Source organism: Diceros bicornis, chromosome 34 (genome assembly GCF_020826845.1).
Source record: "Diceros bicornis minor isolate mBicDic1 chromosome 34, mDicBic1.mat.cur, whole genome shotgun sequence".
Classification (NCBI taxonomy): Eukaryota; Metazoa; Chordata; class Mammalia; order Perissodactyla; family Rhinocerotidae; genus Diceros; species Diceros bicornis.
In genome coordinates this window covers 11,866,402-11,873,869 of record NC_080773.1, presented here as the reverse complement: position 1 = coordinate 11,873,869, position 7,468 = coordinate 11,866,402, and the positions used below count along the sequence as shown (strand labels likewise).

General features: G+C 36.5%; 1 pseudogene; it reads left to right on the top strand.

Moving 5' to 3' along the window:
- Positions 1 to 3,718: 3,718 nt before the first annotated feature.
- Positions 3,719 to 7,180, top strand: LOC131397959 (zinc finger protein 135-like; annotated as a pseudogene).
- Positions 7,181 to 7,468: the final 288 nt, after the last annotated feature.

The following is a 7,468-nucleotide window of genomic DNA, read 5'->3' as shown; positions in this document are numbered from 1 at the left end:
CAAAAATACCTTTGGTTTGTTAAAAGGACGCTCTGGACTGGCAGCAAAAGGTATTGATGTACTAGGAGGAGTCATTGATCCAGATTACCAAGGAGAAATAAAATTTATATTATATAATGGTAGTGACACAGTACTAACTGTAGAGTCTGGGGAACGAGTGGGACAATTATTGGTGCTTCCCCTCTTGACTCCAAATGTGTCACAAGGACAACCTCCAAGTGAATTAACTAAAAGAGGAATACAGGATTTGGATTTACAGATGGATGGAAACCTGGAGCAAAAGTGTGGGTGACACATCCACCCAATGAGGCTCCCCGTGCCGCAGAAGTAGTGGCCCAAGGGCCCACTGCAACACTCATAGTTATGTATCCAGGAAATAAACAGTTATATCATGTTCCTAAAAATTCTGTTTCTTTGCGTGAATAGATACTCCTGCTGTATTCGCTATGCTGTGCTGCACCTCCATGTCTGCTGCAGACCTACACACAGAGGCATTAGTTGCCTCTGTAGGACAACCTTTGACCCTGCACTGTTAGACCAACTGCTCTACACCAGTGGGACCTATAACCTGGACTATGAATGGCCGAGAAATTTGGTCTCAGAAACAGCACGCAACTTCACAATATCAGATAATTTCTCTATTACCCTGCCTTCTGCTATCCTCTGTAATGGGGGCTGATCTGGACTTCTACCAGCTAGTTTGTTAGGCCTAAGTCTTACCTTATCTAATGTTATCTTTGATGCTGTACATGATTTGCAAGATCAAGTTAATAACATTTCATATTCTAAGGGATTATTTGATTGGCTACCTTGGGGTTTGGGTCCTTTATTGCGAGATAGTTTTATAATTATTGTAGTCATTGGATTTTGGATTCTTGGATGTGACTTATGTACTTGTGTACGAAGTTCATTGTCTGTGCGTATGGTGTCTTATGGTTAATGGAGACGGCCACGGCCGAATATGTCTTGACATGAGTACAGCCATGTTTGGCCGCTCCATTGACCTACAGCCACCAGCACAAAAAGAAATATAAAAGCTGCTTTCTGTGTGGTGGGAACTGGCCTTTTCCCGGGAACTGGCCTTTCTATCACGGAGGGAGTTGCAAGTTGTAACATTTCAAGGCTCTTGGAGCGTCGTAGCACGGGATGGACTGGCCATCTGTGCCGGGCTGGGACGATAACCAAAGAGAACAATGCACGTACACAACTACTGGGCCGGGATGTTAGCCAGGGGGCTCAGTGCACGTACGCCACTGATAACCATTTTGTACATGGGAACACTAAATGCTTGCTCTGCAAACTCTGTAATTGCTTACTCTGAAAATTACTGATGGTATAAAAACTGCTGGAAACTGAGACCCGGTGAGAGTTCCACCTGTGGAAGGGACACCTTGCCCAGGACGTGTGATCCTTGCCCAGCCGCGTCGATTGACAGGGCTCTCCCGGCAGTGGGGCGTGAATGTTGTGAGTAACTGATTTGATGTGAAGTAATTGATTTGATATGAAGTAATTGATTTGATGTGTTCTCTTTTCGGTTAACCTGGTGTTTCTCCTTCTGGTTGATTTGTGTCATTTCTCTTCAGCCGATGTGGGTGTTTTCCCTTTCCAGTCGGGCTGATGTTTTTTTCCCTCTTAATATTTGACCTATTTGGATCTGTTTGCAGACTGTCACCTTTACTATCCTCTATATAATAAAATATACCTCCAGTCCATTTGTTTGGAGTGGAAAGTGTCTTTTACGTCTCCGATCGAATCCCCGAACCTCTCATAACATTCAGAAAATACTCTCTCCATTGGGAATTCTAGGGCTGCATTAAATATCTAAATTTCTGTTCCCCATTTCAAAAAATTGGCTTGAGCTTTATTGTGGAATAATACCTCTTTTAGGCACATTCAGATTTCCAGTTTGTCACCGACTTTCACACCTTCCCCTTGCTCTTTATGTAATTGACTTTCCTTGTTGATTATCTAAAATTTAGGAAAACACATACCCTGCTATTTTTATGTTTGAAAGCTACATTCTAGGATTTTTGCATTTAATATTGAAGGAATTTTACAAGAAGAACTCTTGGTTGTGTCTTGAAGCTTCTTGTTTTTCTTACCAAAAAAGCTGGAGATAGAGTTCATGTATCTTTGAATTTAAGTAATACCTTTCCCCGCTCAGTTGTCTTTTTGTTCTTTGTGATCCTTAGGTCAGTCTAATGTGACCATATTCCAACCTTTTCAACATTTTTTTTATCTAAAAGCTTTTCTGAGGTGCATTTTTTAAACTTTTTATTTTGAAATAATTTTAGAGTTAGAACTAAGCACTAAGCAAGTGTCCATATACTCTTCAGTCAGTTTCCCCTAATGTTAACGATTTACATAAGCATAATACAATGATCTAAACCAGAAAATGAACTTCGATGCAATATTATTAAATTACCTATATTCCTTATTCAAATGTTATCAGTTATCGTGATAGTGTACTTGTACTGATCCAGGATCCTGCATTGCATGTAGTTGTCATGTCTCTGTAGTCCTCTTCAATCTTGGACATTTCCTTTCTCTTTAATGACCTAATACTTTGAACTATGCTGGCTAGCTATTACATAGAATATTCCTGGATTTGGGTTTGTCTGATAATTTTTATGATTAGATTAAGGTTATAGATTTTTGGCAAGAATACCACAGAAGTGATGTTACACCCTTTTCAGTGCATCGTATCAGGAGATAAATGATGTCCATATATCTTATTGCTGGTGATGCTAACTTTGATCAGTTGGTGAAAGTGGTGTCCTCCTGGGTCCTGCATTGTAAAGCTACTAGCTTTACGTTTGCAATCAATAAGTAGCTTGTTGTGAAGGACTTTGAGACTCTGCAACTGTCCTCTTTCTCATGGCAATTTCCCCCCTTATTTTAGCTTCAATGATTGCTTCATGCAACAGTGATTACTCTGGTGTTTGCCAAATGGTGATTTTCTGTTTCCATCATTCTTCTGATGAACAGTTTGACCTGAATTTGCTTAGATTAAATCAATTCTAAATCAAAATATTTTTTTGGTTTTTAAGTTTATTTTTAATATCCTATTTCTTTGAACAAGACTTGCCATTTCTAAGCCAGCAGTGATTTCCCTGTTGGAACCAGGGAAAGAACCCTGGGTGGTCGAGAAAGCAGGATGGTGTCCAGGTGAGTCAGAGTGTTGGGGAGCAATAGGAATACATTGCAGGGAAGCCACAACTGGTCAGAGTAGTGGAGTCTTTTGTTTGAGATATCATATGGAAAGTTTCCCTCAAAGGCCCAAGACCTTGGGAGAGAAAGTCTGGGAAACGAGGAGAATATCAGATCTTTACAAAGAACTTATTTTTTATAGCAGATATATCAAGACATAATTGACATATAATGAACTGGTTATATTAAAGAGTACAATTTGATAAATTTTGATTGTATATTTGTGAAACCATGACCATAATCAAGATTATAAACATATCGATTACTCCCATTGCCTCTGATTTAAGAGAAAAAGGCTTCAGTATTTCACTATTGAATATGATGTTTTTTATAGATTTTTGATGCCCATTACTTGAGAAAGTAAGTTCCCTTCTATTCTTAGCTTGGTAAGAATTTTTTTGATGACTCTGTGTTGAATTTTGTCTAAAGTATTTTCTGCCTTTATCCAAGTGATCATTATCATTTTGCTTTTTTAATCTGTTAATGTGTTGAATTACATTAATTGATATTCAAATGTTAATCCAAATTGTTTTCATGGGATAAACTTCACTAGGTCATGTTGTATTGTGCATTTTATATATATTATTGGATTCTATTTGTTACTATTTAAAGAAGATTTTTGCACTAATATTCATGAGGGAAATCTGTAGTTTTCTAATAATGCCTTTTTCTGCTTTTAGTAGCAGGGTCATATCGGGCTCCTGCAACGATTTGGGTGCTTTTACTATATTCCAAAAGATTTTGTGCATTATTGGTATTATTTCTTCCTTGATTAATTGGTAGAATTCATCAGTAAAGTCATTTGGGCCGTGTTTGTCCTTAAGGCAACACTTTTACCATAAATTCAATTTCTGTGGTAGCTACACAGCTATTCATGTTGTGTATTTCTTCTTGAGTGATCTTTGATAGTTTCTGTCTTTGAAGAAATGTGTCTATTTCATCTAACATGTTGTATGAGAAGGGCATGAGAAGGTTCATATTATTTTCTTATTTAATATTTACTCGTTTAATTTGTTATTTTTTAATTTATGTAGGATTTGTAATTAGAAACCCTCTGTTATTCCTGATATTTGTGTTTCTTTTCTTTTCGTTTTCCCTTGGTCACTTTTGCTAAGGGTTTATCAAGCTTGCTGACCTTTTCAATGAACCAGCTTTTGGCTCTGTTAATTTTCTCTACTATCTGTCAGTTTTCTAATTCATTGATTTATTCTTTTATCCTTATTATTTCTTTCCTTCTACTGACTATGGGTTTACTTTGCTCTTCTTTTTCTGTTGTCTTGCAATAGAACCTTAGGTTGTTTATTTTACACCTTTCTTCTTTTCTAATATAAACACTTAAACTATAGATTTCCCTCTAAGTACTACCTTAACTACATAACACACGTTTTGATATGCCATGTTTTCATTATTGTTCATTTCTAAATATTTTATAATTTCCTGTGTGTTGTGTTTATTTTCCAAATATTGGGGTTGTCCTAGATAATTTAATGATTTTAAATTTAATTCCATTGTAGTCAAAGGATATAGTCTGCATGGTTTCAATCCTTTTTAGTGTATTAAGACTTTTTTTTAAAGACCATAAGGTCAGCATATTGTCTATTTTGAATGTATATGTGTACTTGAACAGAATGTACATTCTCCAGTTTTTGGCATTGTGTTTTATAAATATCAACTACTTGAAGGTGGTGAGTGAGCATAGTTATTTATATCCTCGATTTCCTTACTGACTTTTTTGTTCCTTTGTTCTGGTTGTTCTATCAGTTATTGAGAGATAATTGTTAAATCTCCAACTATGATTATAGAGTTGTCTATTTCTTGTTTTAATTATGTCAATTTTTGTTTCATATAATTTGTGGTTCTGTTATTATGCGCCTACACATTTCTGATTGTTAAGTCTTCCTGATGAATTAACCCTTTTATCATTATGATAAAACTATCTTTGCTAATATAGATTGCCCTGAAGTCTGTTTTATCTGATATTAATATAGCCGTTACAACCATTTTTTTTCCCAAATTGAATGCCAACATTTAAAATTTATCTAAGCTATTTACTTCTTTAGAGCATTATTTTCTGACTCTGCTTCTAAATGTAGAAGTTTCATTTCTCCTAAAACAGGAAAATATGATGATTATTTTCTTCCAGATTTGCTGTCCATGTGTGAGACTAAGGAATTATCTCTAAAGAGTGGCATTTTTGGAAAGGAATCATTAAAGTGGAAAATAATAGAAAAAGTCAGAGGTCAAGGCTTTGAGGAATCTTGTTTTGGAGATGATTGGAAATACAAGGGATTCTTTGAGAGAGAACAGGAAAGTAAAGAGGAATATTTCAGGCATGTGACAGTCCCATATGAAAAAATATCAACATTAATCCAGGCTACATCCCTTGTTCTAAATCAGATAATTCATACTGGAAAGAAACTCTATGAGTGTGAGAAATGTGAAGACCTTGCTCAACAGGTGAGAATTCACGGTGGTGACAAACTTGATGAAATATGTGGGACTGCCTTTATATTTTACACAAATTATATCAAACAGCGAATTCTTACTGGAAAGAAATGGGATGAATTTAAGGAATATGGCAGAGACTTTGCTTATGGCTCCCAGCTGACTCAATATCAAATAAATCATATTAATAAGAAACCCTATGAATGTCAGATATGTGGAAAGACCTTTAGAAATCATGCTCACCTCACTCAGCATAATCGAATTCACACTGGTGAGAAACCATATGAATGCAAAGAATGGGAAAGCTTTTTTCCGTTGTTCAGCATTGATTCAACACAAGAGAACTCATACTAAGGAGAAATCCTATGAATGTCAGGAATGTAGGAAGAGCTTTAGGAGGAGTGCACATCTTACTCGACATCAAAGAATTCACACTGGTGAGAAACCCTATAAATGTGAGCAATGTTGGAAGCCCTTTGCTTCTGTTTCTGACTTTAATAGACATCAGAAAATTCACACTGGTGAGAAACCTTATGAATGTAAAGAATGTGGGAAGGCATTTAATAGTCACTCAACTCTTAATCAACACCAGAAAATTCACACTGGGGAGAAACCCTTTGAATGTTAGGAATGTGGCAAGGTATTTAATAATACACTTACTCAACACCAGAGAACTCAGACTAATAAGAAACGCTATGAATGTCAGGAGTGCAAGAAGGCCTTTAGGCAGAGTGCACATCTAACTAGACACCAAAGAATTCATACTGGTGAGAAACCTTATGAATGTAAGCAATGTTGGAAGGCCTTTGCTTCTGTTTCTGAGTTTAACAGACATCAAAAAATTCACACTGGTGAGAGACCTCATGAATGTAACAAATGCAGGAAAGCATTCACTAATCGTTCAACTCTTATTCAACACTAGAGAATTCACACTGGGGAGAAGCCCTTTGAATGTAAGGAATGTGGCAAGGTGTTTAACGATTGCTCAATGCTGACTCAACACCAGAGAACTCATACTAATGAGAAACCCTATGAATGTCAGGAATGCAAGAGGGCTTTTAAGCAGAGTGCATATCTAACTAAGCATCAAGGAATTCATACTGGTGAGAAACCCTCTGAATGTAAAGAATATGGCAAGGTCTTTAATAATTGCTCAATTCTTAATCAACATCAGATAATTCATACTGGTGTGAGACCCTATGAATGTGAGGAATGTGGAAAGACCTTTACTTGGCTTTCCAACTTGAATAAACATCAGAAAATTCACACTTGTGAAAAACCCTATGAATGTAAAGATTGTGAGAAGGCTTTTCTCTCTTATTCAGCATATGTTCAACACCAGAGAACTCATACTAATGAGAAACCCTATGAATCCCAGGAATGTAGAAAGGCCTTTAGGCAGAGAGCACATCTTACTCAACATCAAAGAATTCCTAGTAATGATTGACCCTATGAATGTAAGAAATGTGGGGACGCTTTCATTTGTCTTTCACGGGTGAAGAGGCACCAGAGAATACACAGATGAGAAATCCTGTGTATTTGAATAATGTCTTTCATTTATTTAATAATCCTTATTTAACATCACCAAATTCATATTAGAGAGAAACCTTAGAAATATAAGAAAAGTGGGAAACATTTTCATCTGTCCCTTAGCTGTCCTTCTATGTAACAGAATTTGTACTGGTGAGAAGCCTTATGAAGGTCAGTTATGTGTATAGACCTACTCACGCTGTACTCAGCATTGATGATTCACAACATGTTTGGTGTAGGAGGCCCTTGACTTTTCAGTTTCCGTTATGGAACAGCACACAGT